This window comes from Polypterus senegalus, chromosome 2 (assembly GCF_016835505.1).
Source record: "Polypterus senegalus isolate Bchr_013 chromosome 2, ASM1683550v1, whole genome shotgun sequence".
Classification (NCBI taxonomy): Eukaryota; Metazoa; Chordata; class Cladistia; order Polypteriformes; family Polypteridae; genus Polypterus; species Polypterus senegalus.
Window position 1 is genome coordinate 44,995,279 of NC_053155.1, and position 24,982 is coordinate 45,020,260.

Genomic DNA, 24,982 nt, shown 5'->3' on the forward strand with positions numbered 1-24,982 from the left:
TGATAAACAAAAGGATTACAGAAATATGCTAACAGCACATATACTGTATGTTGGCATATAAGACGGGATGCAGACAGAAACATATTAACATAGAAAGGCTGGCTGTTTACTTGCTGTTCAGAGTTCTAAATTATCTTGGTATAACAATTATTTAAAGAAGATGTGTGATGTTGTTGCTTTGTGTTCAACTGGAGGATTCATCTTCTATTGGAGCACACTGTTTCTCTTTGCTGCATGATCCTTTGCCTGTGGTGTTCAGACACTTGGTTTGAAATGCAACTGGGAGTTTCCAAAACTTGATGTCTGCTGTCTTAACAGGGCTGGTGTGCCACTAAAGGAGATATTATAGTCATGAGGGACTTTAATTATCCAAATATTAACTGGGATAACCTTGCAGATGGAGCAGCACAAGAGTAGGTGTTTTTAAAAGTGATCAGTAACTGTTCTTTAACAAAGCATGTTAAAGAACCAACACAGGGAAAAGCCTGTCTGGATTTAGTATTTTGTAATAATCAAAATAAAATTGAGGGTGTAGAGGTGATTGAACCACTAGGGTCAACTGACCATAATATACTACAATTCTCAGTATTTTGTAAGAGTGCAGATGCAAAAACTAAAATTGTTAAGTTGAACTTTGGTAAGGCTAATTTTGACCAGATGTGACAATGTCTAAGTAGGATACACTGGGATAAGCTTTTAAGTGAGGAGACAGTTGAGGAGCAGTGGAACAGGTTTAAAAATGTTTTACATGTAATGCAGGACAGATACATACCTAAATTTGGAATTATTAGGAAATTTAAAAAAACTCCAAAGTGGATTAATAAAGATTTAAAAAAAAAAAGAAGTTGCAAGGGAAAAAAACTGCTTTATAAGGCATATAACACTAATGACAGCAAAGTGAATCGTAGAGCGTATGACAACATGAGGGCAAACATTAAGAAGGATATCAGGAAGGCTAAAAGACAGCTGGAGAGGAATATAGCAGACTAGACATTAAGCCCATTACAATAACGGGCGCTAGAACAGTAGTACATAAACATTAGTAGAAACAGTCTATATTAAATGGCAAGGGACCTTGTATGTGGCTGTAATGTGCGTCACTGTATTGTGTGCCTTTAATTTTCTCTCTCAGTATTACTGGTTTGTATTTCCGTAAAATGCCTGTAATTTTGTCTGACAGTAATACAGTGGAACATCAGTTCACGACCATAATTCGTTCCAAAACTCTGGTCGTAAACCGATTTGGTCGTGAACCGAAGTAATTTCCCCCCATAGGATTGTATGTAAATACAATTAATCCGTTCCAGACTGTATGAACTGTATGTAAATATATATATTTTTTTTAAGTTTTTAAGCACAAATATAGTTAATTATACCATTGAATGCACAGTGTAATAGTAAACTAAATGTAAAAACACTAAATAACACTAAGAAAACCTTGAACAACAGAGAAAACTAACACTGCAAGAGTTTGTGCTATAGCCTTAAGACTTAATAAACAACCAAGAAAAGTAACATCACAACAATGCACGCGCGCACCTGTGTGTGTGTCTCTCTCTCTCTCGGCCTGTGTGTGTGTCTCTCTCTCTCTCTCTCTCTCTCTTAAGCACGTGTCTGTGTGTCTCTTTCGCCTGTGTGTGCCTGCCTGTCTGTCTGTCGTGTGTGTGTGTCTGTCTCGCACGCGCCCGTGTGTGTGTGTGTGTGTCTGTCTGGCGCGCGCTTGTGTGTGTGTGTATGTCTGTCTGTCTGTCTGGCACGCCTGTGTGTGTGTGTGTCTGTCTGTCTGTCTGTCTGTCTATCTGGCGCGCCTGTGTGTGTCTCGCGTGCACCTGTGTCTGTCTGTCTGGTGCCACTATCTCGTGTGTGTCTGTCTCTCGCACGAACGCACCTCTGTCTGTCTGTCTCTCTCTGCACAGGCAATGCACCAGAAGAGACTGAACGTGCAGCGTGGCACGGCGCATGCGCACTTAACCAGAAGACACACACACACACACACACGGACACCTGGACGCAAACAGGGGTTTTATTAAAGCGGATAAGGCAAAAGAAGAGATTCTTTCAGTATTTTAGTAGTAAAAGAACAGTCAAGGAGGAGGTCAAGTGCATCAGAAATAGTAAAGGGGAATTAAAAGATAGACAATGAAATAGCGGATGCCCTAAACTTACATTTTTCTGAGGTGATTACAAGTGAGCAAGTGGATAACCTCCCAGAGGTAAAAGTGACTACTAAGGAGGTACTGAGGGATTTGGAAATTGTAGACGGAGAAGTGCTGCTCAGATTAAATAAGCTGAAATCAAACAAATCACCAGGACCAGATAATATTTATCCTCAAGTACTTAAGGAGGCTAGTGAGTACATATATAAACCCTTGACACATATATTTAGGAAGTCACTGCGTACTGGAGAGATTTCCGAAGGACTGGAAAATAGCAAATATCATCTAATTATATACCGTACAGTAAAAAGGGTGACAGGGCAGATCCAAGCAACTATAGGCCAGTAAGCTTAACATGCATCACAGGAAAATTAATGGAAGGAATTATTAAGAATAAGATTGAGCAACACATGGCAAGGACAGGAGTTATTCTGAACACTCAGCATGGGTTCAGAAGAGGGAGGTCGTGTTTTACTAACATGCTGGAATTCTATTAGGAGGCAAAAAAGGGATCAAAGTTGAGCATTTCATATTATTTATCTTGACTTTCAGAAAGCATTTGATAAGGTGCCACATGAGAGGTTGGGCATCAAATTAAAAAGAAGTGGGAGTTCAGGGTGATGTTTTTGGATGGATGCAGAATTGGCTCAGACACAGAAAGCAGAGGGTGATGGTGCAAGGAACCTCTTCAGAATTGGCTGATGTTAAGAGTGGTGTTCTATAGGGGTCAGTGCTAGGGCTGCTGCTATTTTTAATACTGTATATATAAATATATATATATATATATATATATAAAAACGATTTAGATAGGAATATAAATAACAAGCTGGTTAAGTTTGCAGATGATACCAAGATAGGTGGATTAGCAGATAATGTGGAATCCATTATACAGTATCATTACAGAAGGCCTTGGATAGTATACGGGCCTGGGTAGATTTGTGGCAGATCAAATTTAATGTCAGTATATGTAAAGTATTACACATAGGAAGTAAAAATGTTAGGTTTGAATACACAATGGGCGGTCAGAAAATCGAGAGTACACCATATGAGGAGGATTTAGGAGTCATAGTGGACTCTTAGCTAGTGACTTCCTGATAATGTTCAGAAGCCATTAAGAAGGCTAACGGAATGTTGGGCTATATAGCACGGTGTGTGGAGTACAAGTCCAAGGAGGTTATGCTTAACCTTCATAATGTACTGGTGAGGCCTCATCTGGAGTACTGTGTGCAGTTTTGGTCTAAAAGCTACAAAAAGGATATACTGTAGCAGCGCTAGAAAAGGTGCAGAGAAGAGCGACTAGGCTGATTCCAGGGCTTATGGGGATGAATTATGAAGAAAGATTAAAAGAGCTGAGCCGTTTCAGTTTAAGCAAAAGAAAATTAAGAGGTGATATGATTTAAGTGTTTAAAATTATGAAGGGGATTAGCACAGTGGATCGAGAATTATTTTAAAATGAGTTCATCAAGAAAACGGGAACACAGTTGGAAACTTGTTAAGAGTAAATTTCGCACAAACATTAGAAAGTTTTTCTTTACACAAAGAATGATAGGCACTTGGAATAAGCTACCAAGTAGTGTGGTAGACAATAAGACTTTAGGGACTTTCAAAACTCGACTTGATGTTTTTTTGGAAGAAATAAGTGGATAGGACTGGCGAGCTTTGTTGGGCCGAATGGCCTGTTCACATCCAGAGTGTTCTAATGTTCTAATTTTCTAAAACCTAGCAGAATGGGTAATGCCAACTTTGTTCTACACCATTTGTTTGGAGATAAGCACTGGCCCTTTGTGAGCCTGAATTAGATTAAATGGTTATGTTATGAAATCAAAACAGTTTTACACAGGAGATAATTACTAATGTTGATTTTAAGGAAAAAATAACTGAAAACATCCATTATAAAAAAAAATAAGTTTATGTACATTTCAAAAAGAATAAGTAGGTCTAAGTTTATAGTGTATATACAGACTCAGTCCAAATTATATTACATGTAGAGAAAGGTAAATGTGTTACGAAGAGATCTTTTCTTTGGGGGCAAAAATGATACTAAATTAAGATATAGTGATTTACAACAGAGACAGTTTTAATATCAAGGTTCACAATATAAAGATAAAGCAAAAATTAGTATACACACAATGGTAAACTATTAGCTTGACAGTTTATAAAACTTACCAGGCAGGTTCAAAAGAAAAGTATAGAAGAAGAATAAAAATTGACTATAAAAAGAGGCTCCAGACTTTGAAACACATAGACCTACTGTAGTCCTAAATATTTCTCATGACATTTACAGAACTAATGTGTGTGGTTCCACCATGTACAACTTGTTTTTAACTAGCCATAACAAAATGTCCTACCATCTATGGGGGAAAAAAAGACTATAATGTTGGATAGGTGCACAGCGCTTACGTCTGTTAAGTGCAAAAAATTGCTTGCTCGGTGGTGTGGATTAGAGGAGAGGAGAGGAAAGAAAAGAGAGATATTATATTGGTATTGTGTGTATTGAGAGCCATTGTGAAGGTTTTAAAGTTAATAAATTGCTTATTTGAACCTGGGACTTGTGTTTGTCTGGTGGTGTATGAGGTTTGGGAGGCAGCAGTGCCCCCTACTGGTCACAATACTTGTACTTGTTACCTGCCTTCTTCCAGTATGTGGAGTGTAACACCCGGGGAAATAGGACTATTGACCTACTGTATGCAAACATTAAAAGACGCATACAGCGCCACCCCGCTGCCTGCGCTTGGGAAAGCAGATCATGACCTGGTTCTGCTTCAGTCTCACTACAAACCAAGAGTGAAGGCACTACCTACAATCACACGATCATTTAGGAAGTGGTCCCCTGTGGCACAGCAGGCTCTGAGAGACTGCTTTGGAACTACAGACTGGGATATACTGCTGGGGTCACATAGTGAGAACATTGAAGAGGCTGTTGACTGCACAACTGATTACATCAACTTCTGTATGGACATTGTAGTTCCAGTAAGAACAGTACGCTGCTATGCTAACAACAAGCCATGGATTACAAGTGACATCAAAGGCCTTTTGAACCAGAAGAAAAGGGCTTTTAAAGACGGTGATCAGCATGAGCTAAGCGTGCAGAAGGAACTCGAGTCCAGCTCAGGGCGAAAGAGCAGTACAGGAGAAAGCTGGAGCAGAAGTTGCAGAATAACAGCATGAAGGAAGTATGGGTTGGGATGAAGATCATCACTGGCTGCAGCTTGAAGTGGGGTGCCACCATCGAGAGAGACGTGGAGAGAGCAAACCAAATGAACAACTTCTTTAATAGGTTTGACCACCTAACCCACTCTCACCTCGAGTACTGCATCCTCCAACCATCCTTCTGCTGATACCAGCATAGGTGAGACATCCCCACCCACAATTACAGCAGCACAGGTGAGCAGAGAGCTGAGGAGACTTCGTGCCAGCAAAGCAGCGGGTCCAGATGGTGTATCGCCACGACTGCTGAAGGCCTGTGCGTTGGAACTGGGGAGTCCTCTACAGCGCATCTTCAACCTGAGCCTGGAACAGGGGAGAGTCCCGAGGCTTTGGAAAACATCTTGTATCACCACAGTCCCAAAGGTATCACGCCCTAGTGAGCTGAATGACTTCCGGCCTGTTGTTTTGACGTCACATGTGATGAAGACCATGGAGTGGCTGCTGCTTCACCACCTGAGGCCACAGGTCCGCCAGCCCTCAACCCTCTGCAGTTTGCATACCAGCAGAAGGTGGGAGCGGGGGATGCCATAATCTACATGCTGCACGATCCCTCTCCCACTTGGACAGAGGCAGTGGTGCTGTAAGAATTATGTTTTTGGACTTCTCTAGCACCTTCAACACCATCCAACCTCTGCTCCTTAGGGACAAGCTGACTGAGATGGGAGTAGACTCACACCTGGTGGCATGGATTGTGGACTATCTTACAGACAGACCTCAATATGTGCGTCTTGGGAACTGCAGGTCTGACATTGTGGTCAGCAACACAGGAGCGCTGCAGGGGACTGTACTTTCTCCAGTCCTGTTCAGCCTATATACATCAGACTTCAAGTACGACTCGGAGTCCTGCCACGTGCAAAAGTTCGCTGATGACACTGCTATTGTTGGTTGCATCAGGAGTGGGAGTACAGGAAGCTAATCAAAGACTTTGTTAAATGGTGCGACTCAAACCACTTACACCTGAACACCAGTAAGACCAAAGGAACTGGTGGTGGATTTTAGGAGGCCCAGGCCTCTCATGGAACCCGTGATCATCAAAGGAGACTGTGTGCAGAGGGTACAGACCTATAAATACCTGGGAGTGCAGCTGGATGACAAATTTGACTGGACTGCCAATAATGATGCTCTGTGTAAGAAAGGTCAGAGCCAACAATACTTTCTTAGAAGGTTGGCATCCTTCAACATCTGCAATAAGATGCTGCAGATGTTCTACCAGACGGTTGTGGCGAGTGCCCTCTTCTATGCGGTGGTGTGCTGGGAGGCAGCATAAAGATGAAGGATGCCTCACACCTGGACAAACTTGTTAAGAAGGCAGGCTCTATTGTAGGAGTAAAGTTGGACAGTTTAACATCTGTAGCAGAGCGACGGGCATTAAGCAAACTCCTGTCAATCATGAAGAATCCACTGCATCCACTGAACAGTGTCATCTCCAGGCAGAGAAGTAGCTTCAGTGACAGACTTTTGTCACTGTCTTGCTCCACTGACAGACTGAGGAGATCGTTCCTCCCCAACACTATGCGACTCTTCAATTCCACCCAGGGGAGTAAATGCTAACATTACTCAGTTATTGTCTGCTTTTACATGCATTTTTATTACTATTTAATTTAATATTTTTTTTGTATCAGTATATTGCTGCTGGATTATGTGAATTTCCCCTTGGGATTAATAAAGTATCTATCTATACTTATGTAACTCCTTATTGAAATTAATAACATGTATAAGAAGGGAAAAAAAACTTTTTATTCACAATTTTTGGGAAACACTCTGCCTTTGTTTCTCTGGAAATCAGTCTTCCTCAATCTTCTGTGTCAAGAACCTTTACTTTGCCTTTTACTTTCATGGTTGCTCTAGACCAAGTAACATATACTTGGCCATGTGTAGAAAATGGCAAAGAAAAGCACCAAAAATGTAAAAAAACATCAACTTTAAAATCAGTTTTCCTTACGTGGGTTGAACAAATTAATTTGTGGTGGGTGTTTATTACTATCTACACATTCACTGCTTTCAATTCCAGATGCTGCATAGCTTTATGCTATATTCTGCTTCAGAATATAACACAAGCGAGATTCAAATTTGAGATATCTATAAAGTATCATCCAAGAGTCGTGAATAGACAAAACAAACCTTGGTTTTATAATTATTGGTGCGGGATGGATTTTTCTATAAATTTTAAGACTATTGTTTTTTAGCTTACTTTTCAAATTTATAATCACCTTAGAATATTTTTGCACGGTTTAAATTTAAATTTTATTTTTCCATCCTTACTTATGATCCACTGGGTTTGATTTCTAATGCAAAACATTTACATTATGTACAAGAACAGACCGCACCTCCTATAGATTCTTGCCACAAGTAAAACAAGTTCAAAGTTTATTTGCATAAGGTGAGAAAGAATCAAACTGGGGACATACTTAAAGAAAGGGAGCCATACTAGTAACTGTAGAGTCAATCCAAGTGAATGTGTGAGCAAGCAGGGTGTCATCAGAGGATGTCAGATCTTGTAAACAATGAAAAGGCACAGGGAACTGGCTAGGAAGCCAACAAAGGTTTGAGAGTCCTCAGTAGATCATAAAGGGCAAGTCTGCAAAGCAGCCCCTCAGCTGTCCTGCCCCTAGAAAAGCCACTTGGCCTTTTTCCTCTAAGTGAGGGACTACATGTGAGTAAGTAATAATTAAAACATGGTTAAGGAATTTGATGTTTATTTTCTAAGAGGCCAAAAGCTATTCCTCTCATGGACGCTGAAGACTAACACTTAGTTTCAGTAGTTCAAGGCTGCCTTTTGCAGCTAAGTCAATTCTGACAGGCTGTTGAGTAGCTGGATAATCTCTCTTGACCCCAGTTATTCATTTTCTCAGATTGATTTTCCCATTAAATTGTTGCAGGGTACCAGATCCTAAGCAGGTGTAAGGTGAAACTAAACCTATAAGGCATACCAGGGCACATTCACATATATTCATAATTACCTATGTAAAATCAATTTAGAGTTGCTCTTTAAACTAACTTAACTATAGTTGAGCCATGGGTAAAAAACCTGGATAAAGACAGATAAATGTGGTATAACATGAAAATACCACTTGGACAATGCCTGGCCTTGGGATCAAATCTGGGTCATGGAAGGTGTGAGACTACTGTGACTAGTGTTGACTAAGCATGTTTTATTATTAGCCGTTTCAAAATTACTAAATGACTTCACTTCTTAGCAATATCTGAAGCAGCATCTGCTCTTGGGTATTAAAGAAAACTACACTGAGGCCTTCAGAACGTGTAACTTAAAAATGAAAGTTTTTTTTATGACAGCAAGAAAATGAGAAATATATACATATTTTAATATTTTTCAACAAAGTCACATAGTTAAACACATTGATATTATTGTTTCTCTCTGTTTTTTCAGAGACATAAGATGGGCTGTAGCCACAAGAATAAGGCTACTGCAAGTTTGTGTAGAGTCTGCTTGTTTTTTCCCGTTCATAATTTATTGCTCTATTGACTCCAAGATGTGACATCACTGCAGCATGCTGTTCATGAATGGTGCAATTATAAAGTAGAACCATCACAATAACATTTTAATTATTCAGTAGAGCAAGTGACTAGTATTGTACATTTAGACTTGTCTAACAGTATAGTAGACATGATCTCTTTGAGAATGTATTCCAAATTGATAATTACATTTTATAGTCAAATTTTCATTCCTTTTTTATGTACCCAGATAAGGGTGTTTTTAAATCTATATCTACATGTAGAAAAAGACTAAAGCTACAAAATGACTGAAGTCACTTGGCTCATTTTACAACTGACAAAGGGCCCAATTTTAGGAAATTCTTGTAACAAAATAAATAAAACTCAGCAGCTTCCAAATAATGACCATTGCAACACATCTATAAGCTATTAAAAATCCTACATTGTAATCTAGTCTTGGTTTGGTTTGTGTAAACAGCATGGGCGCAGTCTGTGTATCAAGACTGGTGACGTGTACTGAATTTAGGCTGTGGCATTTTTACACAATTCCCCAGATATTTCTGCAAGTTCAGCAAACACTGATTGAGTGTCTTACTATGTGCTGGTATTGCACAATAATAATGCCTACATTTTGTTATCTCTTAGTCAGTCTGCTTTTTCAGGAATTTTCAACAGTTTTGCCTTGTAAACTCTGATGCTATCTGCAGCAACAATTCAAAGTATCTCACATACTAACAATATTTAGAAACAAGCTCACTTTTATCTACCATAGTTGTGTACCTTTATATTGTGCTTTTTCTACATTAATAACATATGTGACGGACAGCCGGTTCCCATGCCCGGCCGGGACGCCTCTGCTGCATACGTCCCGGGGGAGCCATCATGGATATTGCACTACCTTCCCCGGGGCGCTTGGGGGCAGTCTCCCTGGCCATGGATTCCTCCTCAATCTCCCCCATAGCTCCATGGTACATGGAGTCCACCACAGCAGCCCGGTTGGGAGATCGGGTGGCCGCTAGGGGGTGCTGCGGAGAACCAGCCACCACAATGGACGGTTTATCAGCCCCACAATTAAGACCAGCTGGTCAGGCACCTGGAACACTTCCAGGTGGGGTATAAAAGGGCCTACCTCCCAGCAATCAGGGCCAGAATCAGGAGGAAGAGGACGAAGTTGCCTGGGAGGAGTGGTGGAGGAAGGAAGCAGTTGGTTAGTGTGGGTTTTGTGCTTTGGGACTGTGTTGGGCCTGTGGGACATGAGGAAGGCGTGTGCCCACAGCTGAAGAAAATAAAGTAACCCTTGAGTGTGAACACGTGCCTCTGCGTAGTCTGTGCCGGGTCGGGCACTATATAGCGCCTTTTCACACATACAATAATTTCCTTATTATTTGATATGTCCCTTGATTCTTGATATGGTAAAATGCAAAAATTTGAAATAGTTATGAAGGCAATAAGCACATTAAAAAATAAAAATAAGCCAAATTCCAAATTGTAAAAATAAAAAAAAATTCATTATAAGATTCCCATAGACTCCAGGGGTTGAAGGGGTGAGAGAGAGACAACTGACCAGAGACAGAGATTGATTAGGGGACCAGAATGACCAGGCCACGGTGGGCAATTTAACCAGTGCATCGGCATACACCCTACTCGTTACGAAGTTTGCCCAGGGATCTTTAGTGACCACAGAGAGTCATGACCTCAGTTGTATGTCTCATCTGAAGGACAGCACCATTTTTATAGCATAGTGTCCCTGTCATTGTTTGTTATTTTTAAACAAACTTTGCATTTAAAAACCTGCTTATGAAACATTACTCTTTTGTGCACAAAGTATTATTTCTACTTATTATTATCTTGTATTTTCAAAGTAGTATCGGCGTGCTAATTGATAACATTCTTGACATAGTAAACTTGTCATTAGATACGGGGGTCTTCGCAGACTATCTTAAGACTGCTGTAGTTAAACCCCTGCTTAAGAAAAATAATCTTGACTCCTCTGCTTTTGAAAATTTTAGACCTACACTGTGTGCACAATTATTAGGCAAGTTGTATTTTTGAGGATTAATTTTAATATGGAACAAACACAGTGCTATCAGTCAATCCAAAATGTTAATAAACCTGAAACCTGAATGTTTCACAACGGAAATGTGAGTGTGAACATCATCAGGGGAATACATATGTGTGCACAATTATTAGGCAACTATTAGTGTGCAGATTTATTATGCAACTAAAGGAAAAATGAAAATTTTCCCATCTCACTTGTTTATTTTCATCTGTTATAGTGAGAATAATAAACAAACACCTCAAAATTTACAAATAAACATCTCTGACATTTCAAAAAAAATAAATCAATCAATCAATGACCAATATAGCCACCCTTCTTTCCAATAACAGTCATAAGCCTTTCCATTCATGGAGTCTGTCAGTTTCTTGATCTGTTGACGATCAGCTTTTTGTGGAGCAGTGACTACAGCCTCCCAGACACTCTTCAGAGAGGTGTATTGTTTTTCTCCCCCGTAAATCTAGCGTTTAAGAAGTGCCCACAAGTTCTCGATAGGGTTTAGGTCAGATGAGGAAGGGGCCATGTCATTATTCCTTCATCTTTAAGGCCTTTACTGGCTGGCCACGCAGTGGAGAACTTCGATGCAAGTGATGGAGCATTGGCCTGCATAAAAATCATGGTCTTTTTCCTGTATCACTGTTTGAAGAAAGTGTCTTCGAAAAACTGGCAGTAGGTTTGGGTGTTGATGTTGAGTTCATCTTCAATGCAAAAAGGTCCAACTAGCTCATCTTTAAAAATACCAGCTCATACCAGTACCCCACCTCCACGTTATAGTGGAGCTCAGTGCCCATTACTGATCCACAGGTCCATCCATCTGGTCCATCAAGAGTCACTCTCATCTCATCGGTCCATAAAACCTTTGAAAAAAATCTGTCTTCAGATATTTCTTGGCCCAGTTTTGACGTTTCAACTTATGTTTCTTGTTCAGTGGTGGTTGGGTTTCAGCCCTCCTTACCTTGGCCATGTCTTTGAGCACTGAACACCTTGTACTTCTGGGCACTCCAGGTAGGTTGCAGCTCTGGAATATGAAAGTACTGGAGGATAATGGGTTCCTGGTAGCTTCACGTTTGATTCTTCTCAAATCTTTGGCAGCTAATTTGCATCTTTTGTTCTCAACACGTTTCTTGCGACCCTGTTGACTATTTGCAACAAAATGTTTGATGGTTCACACCAATATCTTAGCAATTCCAAAAGTGCTGCATCCCTCTGAAAGACTTATTACAATTTTTGACTTTTCAGAGTCAGTTAAATCTCTTTTTTGGCCCGTTTTGCCCGAGGAAAACTAGCTGCCTAATAATTCTGCACACCTTGATATAGGGTGTTGATCTCCTTAGGCCACACCCTCCCTCATTACACAAATACACATCACCTGACGTGCTTAAATCCAATAAGCATTCAAGTTAATACAGCTTGGAGTTGGAATATACGCATAAAAATGATGATATGGTCAAAATACTCACTTGCCTAATAATTGTGCACACAGTGTATTTCTAACCTGCCTTTCTTAAGTAAAATTCTAGAGAAGGTAGTCATTATGCAGCTTAATAATCACCTCAATAAACATACCATTCTTGATTAGTTTCAGTTGTTTTTCAGAACAAATCACAGTTTAGAAACTGCACTCTTTAGAGTAATAAATGACTTCTGGCTAAATGGAGACAGAGGCCGTTTATCTGTTCTCATCCTCTTAGATCTGTGTGCCGCATTTGATACCATTGATCACAATATTCTTAGAAATCGCCTTAATCAGTGGGTGAGACTCTCTGGCAGTGTCTTAAATTGGTTTGAATCCTACCTGGCAGGTAGAAAATCTTTCTTAGTTGTGGTAATTATACCTCAAAGATACATAATATGGTGTTACACAAGGCTCTATCCTGGGTCCGCTGCTCTTTTCAATTTTACATGCTTCCATTAGGTCAGATTATCTCGGGGCATAACGTGAGCTACCACAGCTATACCTATGACACACAGCTGTATTTATCAATAGCACCTGACGACCTGAGTAGTAATTTTCTCAAACTAAATAAAAAAAAAACCAGAAATTTTAGTGATTGGCAATAATGGATATAATGAGGTCATCTATAATAATAAAAGGCAAAGCCCTCACTGACTGACTGACTCTGACTGACTCATCACTAATTCTCCAACTTCTCATGTAGGTAGAAAGCTGAAATTGGCAGGCGTATTCCTTACAGCTTACTTACAAAAGTTAAGCAGGTTTCATTTTGAAATTCTACACGTAACGGTCGATAACGGTCGACAACGTCCACCATGTTGAACTTTCTTATTTATGGCCCCATCTTCACGAAATTTGGTAGGCGGCTTCCCTGCGCTAACTGAAACCGATGTACGTACTTATTTCTATGGTATGACGCCACTATCGGCCACCATATTGAACTTTCCAACGTCACCAATTTTCAAACTTCCCGTGTAGGTAGAAGGCTGACCCCATCTTCACGAAATTTGGTAGGTGACTTCCCTGCGCTAACCAAAACTGATATACGTACTTATTTCGGTGGTATGATGCCATTGTCGGCCGCCATATTTAACTTTTAGCGGAAACTGATGTCCGTACTTATTTCGTTGGTATGACACCACTGTCGGCCGCCATACTGAACTTTCCAACGTCACTAATTCTCCAACTTCCCGTGTAGGTAGAAGGCTGAAATTTGGCAGGCCCATTCCTTACAGCTTACTTACAACAATTAAGCAGGTTTCATTTCGAAATTCTACGCGTAACGGTCATAACGGTCAACAACGTCCGCCATGTTCAACTTTCTTATTTACGGCCCCATCTTTACGAAATTTAGTAGGTGGCTTCCCTGCACTAACAGAAACCAATGTACGTACTTATTTCAGTGGTATGATGCCACTGCCGGCCACCATATTGAACTTTTCAACAGTCTTTGTTACTTATGGACCCATCTTCAAGAAATTTGGTACATGGGTTCCCAACGCTAACTGAATCCTACTTACGTACATATATACATCCATAGCCTGCAGCTCGGTCACCGTGTGAGGCGGCGTTGGGTCCCCCATCCCAACGCCTCCCACGTTGTTGGCTGCCTGCCTATATAAGGCCATCCGTCGCTCCAGTCACTACATTCCCTTCCTTGCTTCGCCACGGGATTCATGTCTCCCTACTGATAACTACAGCCTTTTTGTTTAATCCATGGCTTCTCCGCTGTTTTATTGTTTGTTTATTACAATTATAGTTATTGTATAGGTATTTTACACTTACTTTACATTGTTCAGGTACCCATTTCCTTTATCATTCCAACCCCCATTACCATGTCTATCGAGATGATCACTATCGATCAAAGAACTATCACTTACCGAGTGGTTTCCATGCCCGAGATACCACCGACCTTTTCCATTCTCTTTGTTACATATTGCACGGCCATATCAGGCTCACTCTTGATATCTGGAGGAACATTGTGTCTTATGTATTGAATGACTGGGACAGGTTCAAGGTGTGGACTGATGACGGTACAGGAGATAATTATACTACACAGGAGCACTATAAGAGTGAAATGCTAAAGCCCTTCACCTATGGTTCTGCATGTGAGTTGATGGCTGCCGCTGAATTGTTCGGTTGTCACTTTCAAGTGTACCGAAATGGCCAAATATTTTACACCTTTCAACAACCGCCAATGCCTCTTAAACATCTTAGATTCACAGGTGACGATTTCAGTAGTGGACACTTTGATGTTTATGAATGTTTAAACTCTCAAAAGCTGGATGTGATTTTATCGCTGAAACCGGTTCTGTGCTTACAACGCTTGACAGATGCCGAATGTCACTTCAAAACAACAAATCCTGCAAATACTGTCATAATTGAAACAAGCCATGAAACTCAAACCGATTATAACAGCAGCAATCCAAGCTCTGAGATTTGAGACAAGATTATTGTTCACATGGCCAACTGTAAATTGCATGCTCAAGAGTAAGCTCAGCGCACAGCTTGGTCATGTTACAACCAGAGGGCCGAACTGACAACATGGTATACAAAGAGATCCTTAACAAATAATAATTGGCATATTTTCCCTCAGTTTAAAAAGGTTAAATTTTCTTCTTAATAAAAATTTTAATGCAGTACTTCGCCGGTGCGAAGCGCGGGTATTTTGCTAGTTAGAAATAAACTTAATGCATTAGAATTAAAAGTCAAGACAGAGGTAAAGAATTTAGGTGCATCTATTGACTGTGACCTGAATTTTAAATCACATATTAATGAGATTACTAGAAGAGCATTTTTTCACTTAAGAAATATAGGAAAAGTTAGACCTCTTATAACATTGCAAGATGCTGAAAAATTAGTTCACGCTTTTGTTTTCAGTCGGCTAGATTACTGTAATTCATCCTTTCAGGACTACCCAAAAAAGACATCAATCGATTGCAACTAGTGCAGAAAGAAGCTGCTAGAATCATAACTCGGAAACAAAAATCCAACCACATCACCCCAGTTTTGATGTCACTACACTGGTTATCTAAGTCATTTAGAATTGACTTTAAAATACTGCTTATGGTTTACAAAGCCTTAAATAATCTTGGTCCATCTTATATTTTGGAATATCTTACACCTTACACTCCAAATCATAACCTTAGATCTTCAAATGAGTGTCTACTTAGAATTTCAAGAGCTAAACTTACAAGAAGTGGTGAGGCGGCCTTTTGCTGTTATGCACCTAAAATCTGGAATAGCTTGCCAATAGGAATTCACCAGGCTAATACAGTAGAGCACTTTAAAATACTGCTGAAAACACATTACTTTAACATGGCTTTCTCATAGCTTCATCTTACTTAAATCCTGATGCTCTATATATTCAATTAATTATCATTATTATTCATGGTGGCTCCAAAATCCATACTAACCCCTACTTTCTCTTCTGCTCTTTTTCTGTGGTGGCGATCTGTGCCACCACTACCTAATCAAAGCACTGTGATGTCCCTACATTGATGGATTAAAGGCCAGAAGTCCACATGACCATCATCATCAAATTCTTCCATGAGAACCCTGAATACAATGAGGACTGATTGAGGTCATTTATGTTAGGTAGAATGCCTAGAGGGGGCTGGGCGGTCTTGTGGCCTGGAACCTCTGCAGATTTTTTTTTTCCTCCACCCATCTGGAGTTTTATTTTTGTTTTTTCTGTCAGACCTTACTTTTATTCTATGTTAGTGTTCCCTAATTTTAATTATTTATTTTGTCTTTTTTCTCTTCATCATGTAAAGCACTTTGAGCTACATTGTTTGTATGAAAATGTCCTATATAAATAAATGTTTTTGTATTGCTTGATTTTCCTTTTAATTACACATTCTTGCTTTTTGGTTTCACCATTTTCTTGATCAGGCTGTGAGAAAGTATTCCTTGGGCGCCTAGTTAGAATTGTTTTGGTACAATATACCAATCCGCACCTAAAGTTACAAAAACTGATACCACATCCTAGCATTTGAAATTCCACAAACCCTGAGCCCAGGACACACTGGTGGAGTTTGATGGACATTTGAATCTCGACCTTCTGTAATCTTCTACCCTCTGAACTTCTGGAGAAGACAACAGAGTATTGAGAGCATGTCATCTAAGGGCTACTCTGTCAACTTTAATGACGGTCTCCCAGCAGGGCCAGGTAGTGTATCTACAGTGGGGGTACGGAAAGTATTCAGACCCCCTTCAATTTTTCACTCTTTGTTATATTGCAGCCATTTGCTAAAATCATTTAAATTAATTTTTTTCCTCATTAATGTACACACAGCACCCCATATTGACAGACCAAAAAAAAAAGAATTTTTGAAATTGTTGCAGATTTATTAAAAAAGAAAAACTGAAATATCACATGGTCCTAAGTATTCAGACTCTTTGCTGCGACACTCATATATTTAACTCAGGTGTTTTCCATTTCTTCTGATCATCCTTGAGATCACCTTCATTTGAGTCCAGCTGTGTTTGATAATACTGATTGGACTTGATTAGGAAAGCCACACACCTGTCTATATAAGACCTTACAGCTCAAAATGCATGTCAGAGCAAATGAGAATCATGAGGTCAAAGGAACTGCCTGAAGAGCTCAGAGACAGAACTGTGGCAAGGCACAGATCTGGCCAAGGTTACAAAAAATTTCTGCTGCACTTAAGGTTCCCAAGAGCACAGTGGCCTCCATAATCCTTAAATGGAAGACGTTTGGGACGACCAGAACCCTTCCTAGAGCTGGCCTTCCAGCCAAGCTGAGCTACCGGGGGAGAAGAGCCTTGGTGAGAGAGGTAAAGAAGAACCCAAAGATCACTTTGGCTGAGCTCCAGAGATACAGTCAGGAGATGGGAAAAAGTTGTAGAAAATCAACCATCACTGTAGCCCTCCACCAGTCAGGGCTTTATGGCAGAGTGGCCTGTCGGAAGCCTCTCCTCAGTGCATGACAGTACATGACAGCCTGCATGGAGTTTGCTAAAAGACACCTGAAGGACTCCGAGATGGTGAGAAATAAGATTCTCTGGTCTGATGAGACCAAGATAGAACTTTTTGGCCTTAATTCTAAGCGGTATGTGTGGAGGCAACCAGGCACTGCACATCACTTGTCCAATACAGTCCCCACAGTGAAGCATGGCGGTGGCAGCATCATGCTGTGGGGTGTTTTTCAGCTGCAGGGACAGGATGACTGGTTGCAATCGAGGGAAAGATGAATGCGGCCAAGTACAAGGATATCCTGGACAAAAACCTTCTCCAGAGTGCTAAGGACCTCAGACTGGGCCGAAGGTTTACCTTCCAACAAGACAATGACCCTAAGCACACAGCTAAAATAACGAAGGAGTGGCTTCACAACAACTCTGTGACTGTTCTTGAATGGCCCAGCCAGAGCCCTGACTTAAACCCAATTGAGCTTCTCCGGAGAGACCTAAAAATGGCTGTCTACCAACGTTTACCATCTAACCTGACAGAACTTTAGAGGATCTGCAAGGAGGAGCAATGGCAGAGGATCCCCAAATCCAGGTGTGAAAAACTTGTTGCATCCTTCCCAAGAAGACGCATGGCTATATTAGCTCAAAAGGGTGCTTCTACTAAATACTGAGCAAAGGGTCTGAATACTTAGGACCATGTGATATTTCAGTTTTTCTTTTTTAATAAATCTGCAACAATTTCAAAAATTCTTTTTTTTTGTCTGTCAATATGGGGTGCTGTGTGTACATTAATGATGAAAAAAATAATTTAAATGATTTTAGCAAATGGCTGCAATATAACAGAGTGAAAAATTAAAGGGGGTCTGAATACTTTCCGTACCCACTGTATGCTGATTTTTTTTTACTTTTTTCTTTTAAACAAAAGCTAAGGATGCCTATAAAATGATTATTTATATTGTGATCATTTTTTGTTGTGGTGGTTATTTTATTGCTGTTATTGCCTTGAGGTGCCATGTAAGCCTTATGATTCTCAGTATTGAAGCTGGCTAACCTGTGGAGCTAATATTGCCCACTGCACACAGCTCATTATTCATCCATTTTGTGTTCAAACAATTAGGAAACTGGCCTTATCTGTTAAAATTCTTTACTGCTGTATTAATATTTAGTTTACACAAGTGTAAAATTTTGGAACTTAAATTTTTTGCATTAGTTTGAATTTTATTTCTGATTATGAGGATTTTAAATAGTTTTTTGCTGTGTCACATCTTTAGATTTAAAGTCACTGCAAGCAGGTTGAGTTGTTATGGGACCATATTTCGCAACTAGGGACTGCCTTGTTGCTACGAACTGATAAATTACAATGCAGTCACATCAGCTTCTTTGCCCGAGATACTGAGTTAACCAGTGAACTACTGCTTGTGGAAAGCTTAGTATTCAATACAGTATTTTGGTTTTGACTTTCACTCTTTTGTCTCAACTCAGTTTTCATTATAGTGTTTGGCTCTGGTAACTAAACAGGATTTTCTTGGCGAATGTCTTTTCCCAATTGAATCTGACTTTGATCACACAAACAAAAAAAATGTTTCAGTAATCTGAAAAGTTTTTTTTTGGAGTTTATTCAAGTAATACAAATGTTTTTATTTTGGCACTTAAATTTTCTGTTCAGCTTCATAAAGTATTATGTCCATGGAAAACATGAGGCAACTGTTTGGAAAAGAAGATGGGCCTTTTTGTATTTTTTGTGACTGGTGTAACATTTTTGGAATCCACAACTTCTTCATACTCTACTGCACAGGGCATTTACACATACAAGATTAACTTATATCTAGTTTATTTTAATGTCAGCAATTAATTAAATTCAACTGAATTTATTCCTAATAAGCATGTTTTCACTTATGAGAGTAGCAGTCCATACAATAATCACAAATACAAAAAATTAAATGCACCATAAATATCAAGAAAAACATCAGAGAAATTTGCAATATATTCATTATGTATGTCGAAAATGTGGTTTTTAAGTTCATATCCTAATTGGCCTGCATTCTAAGCATTTTATAGACAATTTCATATGAATAGAAGATATATGAAAATATCACAAAATACATCTTTTTGGATGTAGGAATAAACTGAATTATTTGGAGAACAACAAATTCCACAAACAGTGACAGAACAGCACTATCTACTGCACCAACATGCATCCTACTAGTTACTGTACCTGATGTTTATATTATGTTTGATATTTGTAGATTTCACTCTATCAAAGCATAACATTCACATCAGCAAAACTATCTTTCTTTTAATTTCTGTGAAAACTGCAGGAAGTGGTTAAATTATTAACAAACCATGAAGATATCTGGATGGACAAAAAAAACTGATTATGTGAATGTTTAACAGACTGTTGGTTTCTGATTTGAAAGAGAATTCTACAATGGGCTCTTGCCTTCCTGTTTTAAACTCAAATACATCCTCCTCCCATACCCTATGGCTTTCGCTTTTAAAGACTGGCTGAGACAGTATCTAGCTGTGCATTACTGTCCTTGTTTTGGTAATATTCCCAGAATATAGGGCCCAATCAAGCCAGCCCTTTTTTCGCTAAGAAAGAATCTGAGGACTAATGTTTGAGATTAAAAATGAATATCTTGTTTAACCTGTTCAACTCCATGTCACTGGTTGTTTTATGATTTTCTTAGCTTCTGAGCAGGAATAATGAGCAAGTTGGAACCAAATTCTAGGTGGGAAGACATTCTATAACTTGACACACTAATAATAATACATTTTATTTATATAGCGCCTTTCCAATGCTTAAGGCACTTCACAGAGTCTTAGAAAAAAACAGCAGGGTATATGTAACATTGGATACATAAGTAATACACCAATCCCCCATAATGGGGCAGTAGCCAATTAAGTTGCCAACATTTTTGGCATGTGATTTACTCTTTTTTTTCAGTTAATCAAATAAATTATAACTACACATTAACATTTTTATATATAAAAAAAAAATCACAGTTTAGTTAGTTGTTGAAGCCGTATTTACTATTTTTTAAATTTAAAAGTCAACAGAATATGTCATTTGGCCAGGGATGTCAAAAAATTTGTATAGAACTATAACTACTGTATAATATGAACAAACCAAAACACCAAATATCCATTATCAAGCAACCTAATCATCTTCACAGTCATGCTGTCCAGCACTTACCAGAACAGAGCATAAGTCCATTGTAAAAGACCAAATAAATGTGGAGCATTTTTTGAGTATGAGTATTCATTATACTAACTGCTGAAGGTCACATGGAACACAGATTTTATAAACGTATCGGTGAATGAACTGTGTGCCTTATCATAAAATCAGTACACAAAAGTATGACTTGTCAAATTACAAAATGCTCACATTAGCAATTGTTCTCTCAGACATTATTTAAATATATCTTTACACCCTCGATTTTTAATAATTGTTTTTCCTCAAACAAAATGACTAATCCAATTCCATTAAATATTTTGGAACTCTTTCAAGGTATCATTAAAAGAAAATGGGCAAACATTACATAAGTCAAAAAATGTTATTCTACAAATTTCATTAGGCTGACATAGTGGTCTAATGGATAAAGTGCTGCTGATTCAGTGCCTGCTACTAAGTGTCTGGGCAAGGCATTTTATATGCATGTACAGTAGCTAATTCAAACATTATGTTAAAGTGTGTTAGCATGGTGTCACTGCCATTTTAATAAAGGTTGTATTGTAATATACCATTTAAATAAAAATAAAGTTGAAGTAAAAAGTTTTGATTATCAATAATTCTTATATTCTTTTTTAGAAAAGCAAGTATTGATAGTTTTCCCAGAACCACCATTGCCATTCTTGAAAATGCCTTTGGAATTGTGGCCAAAGTACATTTTAGGTAGCTTCTGTTAGCAGTTATTATATAACATGCTATTAATGTTTCAGTTTTACATTGAGACATATTATTTTGCCTTTATGGAGTGGCATCAGTGTTAGGAATGATACCTATGGGAAGTGACATTAAATAAGAACAATGTAAGAATAATATTGATGAGAACAAGTCATTTAGCCCAACAAAGCTCTCCAAATCTCCTTACCTAATTTCTCCACAATAATAATGTGTCCAGTTCTAAAGGACCCTGGAGCCCTACTACTTACCACACTACTTAATTTATTCCACGTCTATGATTCTCTGTGTGAAGAAAAAGTTAACATTTGTGCAAAATGTAACCTTCAAAAACACCCATCTGTGCATCCAATGTTCTTGTTAAAAGACGTCATTTGTAAGTAACAGCAAACAACCACCATACCAATTCTCATAATTTTTAAACACTTTCATTATATAACTTCCTTTCCTTAAACATACACGATTCAACTTCAATTTTACTTAACTTATACTCTGAAGGCCTGGAATAAATCTAGTTCCTCTTCTCTGGGCTCATTTTTATAACACAAAGACCAAAATTGGACGCAATATTCAAGCTAAGTCTTCATAAGTGTGTGCTAGCATATCTTATTTATAAAATCCTGAAATTTGTATAATGGTTCTTTACTACATTTTAAAAACTGGAAGCTAAAAGGAGTATATTCCAAAAATAGACTTTATATTTGTAATTTACTATGTATGTGCTTCTCTTCTGTTTCTTTTTCCGGTTTCTTTGTGGTGGCGGCCTGCGCCACCACCACCTACTCAAAGCATCATGATGCATCAACATTGATGGACTGAAAGCCAGAAGTCTACATGACCATTATCATCAGGTCCTTCCATGAAAACCCTAAATACAAAGAGGACTGTTTGATTTATGTTAGGTAGATTGCCCAGAGGGGACTGGGCAGTCTCGTGGTCTGGAACCCTACAGATTTTATTTTTTTCTCCAGCTTTTGGAGTTTTTTGTTTTTCTGTCCACCCTGGCCATCGGACCTTACTTATTCTATGTTAATTAATGTTGACTTATGTTTATTTTTTAATAAATAAATTGTGCAAATTGTGTCTTCTATTTTTCTATTCATTTTGTAAAGCACTTTGAGCTACATTTTTTGTATGAATATGTGCTATATAAATAAATGTTGATTGATTGATTTTTACTTCTTGACTGAACAGTGTTATAAACTAGCCATTAATGAAGAGCTCAATGTAAAAAACAGCCTGAATTCACATGGAAGTCTTACATCACTATATAAAAGTCCGGAGTGACATACATTTGTTGATTTTTTTTTTTTCCTAGGCTTCTCACTCTTTGCTCTGTCAAGCATACAACCACAATTATTGAAGCCTGTATTATATATCGTATGCTCTAAAATAAAGAAAAAAAAAATGCCATTCTGTTTATTAGTAAGGACAAGCTTATTTTAGAACACGGACAGCAGTAACTTTAAAATGCTGATGTATATCCTGATCATGCAGATTACTAGTCACATGCTCTTTACGTCTGGTGCACATCACAAGCTCAAAACAAGAAGTAGAATGGATCAATGGACACTGACAGAAATTCATCACAAAATTATTATTTAATAGTATCATTTTCAAAACTCTCTAGCATTTAAGGAAATTATAACCCACATACACAGATAAGCTGTTTAAACAAAAAAAGAAAAATGAGTATTGAGTTTACTAATCTTTTCAAATAATATATGTTCTACAATTACAGTTACAGTATGTAACAGGATGAGACTGTCACATCTGTCAGTAGAAAGAAGTTTATTATAAAGAAATCATTGTGAAGCTTACTAACACACAGCTGGGTGCTTGTTGCGCCTGTCGCTTTCAGAACTGGGACTAGATTGTAGAGGTACTGAAATTGAGTATGTGGGTTAAAAATGGATGGCTCAAATGACTGTTAACATTGTGTCCTGATATACTGTTTTACAAGATGCTGGTTTCTGAACTTCACCCCTTTTTTCTGTGGTAACATTCTCCCTGAATGCTATCACACCGCAAAACAACACAATGGCTGTCTTCATAAGAATGATGATACAAAAACAAGTATAAGGAGCAAAGTTTGTTTGATTTTAGTTTCGTTTACAGAGACAGCATAAATAACTTTAAATAAATGTAAGAGTTCTTACTTTGGCAATATATGCTTGGACACAATGTTGCAGTCAAAATGTGTCTAGACTTTGTTCAAAAGCTAACACACTTCAATTTGTTACTGTATCAAACGGCAAACAACATTTAATGATTCAGACTTTCCATTTGTATAATGAAGCAATGACATTAATTGTCAGAGATATAACTTGATAATGTAGATAGTGACTTCAAATCATTAGAAACTAGCTGAAGCCCACCGTAGTATACAGCGTAGTAAGAATAGGAACGGAAAACGGTGAGAAAGGAATTCAGTATAACAAAGGCTTAGGAAACCACCGTCGCAGTATAACGAAAATAGCAAGGAGCGAAACCAATGCCAATGGTCGAGAGAGTACCTTCCTGTAGCAGGCTACGGAAAACATAGACATATATAGATAGACACCACATTCACTGTGTTGCAAAGTCGACACGATAAGTCAGCGCATCCGCCCTATTGCGAGTGGTAAAAGTGCCATTTAAACTAATACAGGTAGATGTGGAAACCGGGTTTTCTGATGAAAAAACAATAACGTTTTAAACAGTATCGTTTACATACAACAGATTTTGGTGAATCGTTTACATGCAATTATTTATATCCATTTATACACTAATAATGACAATTATTAAATAATAATTTATTATTATTATTATTATTAAATAATTCCTCCTGTATAAGTAACATTTCTCGGACTGCTTTCTTCCATCTCCAAAACATTTCTAGACTTCGTCCTGTTCTTACATAACACAGTACTAAAGTATTGATTAATGCTCGAGTCACTTTACGTATAGATTACTGTAATGGTATTCTATCTGTCATCCCAGAAAAATGTATCCATCGCTTACAATTTATTCAAAATTCTGCTGCCAGGATAATAACCTGCTGTTCTAAATCCACTGAACACACTACACCTATTCTCTCTCAGCTTCACTAGCTACCTGTTAACTACAGAGTACAATACTAAATACCGCTCTTAACATTTAAAGCTCTCCACAACCTCACTGATCTCCTACAGACTGACACTCGTCTCGCTCACTCGGATTCTCATCTGCAGCTGTGCTTTCTGTACCACACATCAAACTCTGTGCTATGGGAGCTCGGCGTCTCTCATAGTGCTCCTCAACTCGGGAATTCTCTTCTCTCTCATATACATCAGCTCGATTCAATAACACATTTTAAAACTACCCTCAAAACTTATCTTTACAAACTGGCATACTAATTGTGAATTTTGCACTGTTACTGCCAGTTATCTTTGTTTGTTTGCTAATTATTGCTGTTTGATAGAAAGTGATGGTAGACGCGGAAGGAGGATTAGAGATGGCGGGCGGGGCTCTATCGTGCATATCCCATGGTCTTAGAGTTGGTGGACGGGGCTCTGTCTTGCGTGCCCTTAGTGAATTATATATATAGATACCTAGAAAGCTGTCATTGACATCATTTGTAAATTTATGCTGTTAGCTGGAGTAATCATGATTATCACTTTACTATTACATTGTGTCATGCACCTTTTTTTTTTCCAACACATACAGCTCGAAGGCACTCATGGCAGAAGACACCTAGCCCACCCCTTCTAGAAGCACACATTCAGGAAGACAGCTTGAAGAAAGTCATCATTTGGAACTATCTGCGAGGTGAGACATTGCCCAACAGTCTTTAAG

The 24,982-nt window shown here is 38.6% G+C and overlaps 1 protein-coding gene across 4 annotated transcripts in view; it reads right to left on the reverse strand.

Annotated features, from left to right (window-relative positions):
- The window catches only part of rab9a (RAB9A, member RAS oncogene family), a 92,326-nt gene that overhangs the window by 38,494 nt on the left and 28,850 nt on the right, over positions 1 to 24,982 (reverse strand). The window contains exon 1 of one of the 4 annotated variants that reach the window (XM_039743616.1): positions 20,459 to 20,480. The exons of the other annotated variants lie outside the window; for them this stretch is intronic. The gene's annotated coding sequence lies outside the window, so the exon portion shown is untranslated. Of the gene's footprint in view, positions 1 to 20,458; positions 20,481 to 24,982 lie in introns of those variants that run through there. 4 annotated transcript variants of the gene reach the window in all.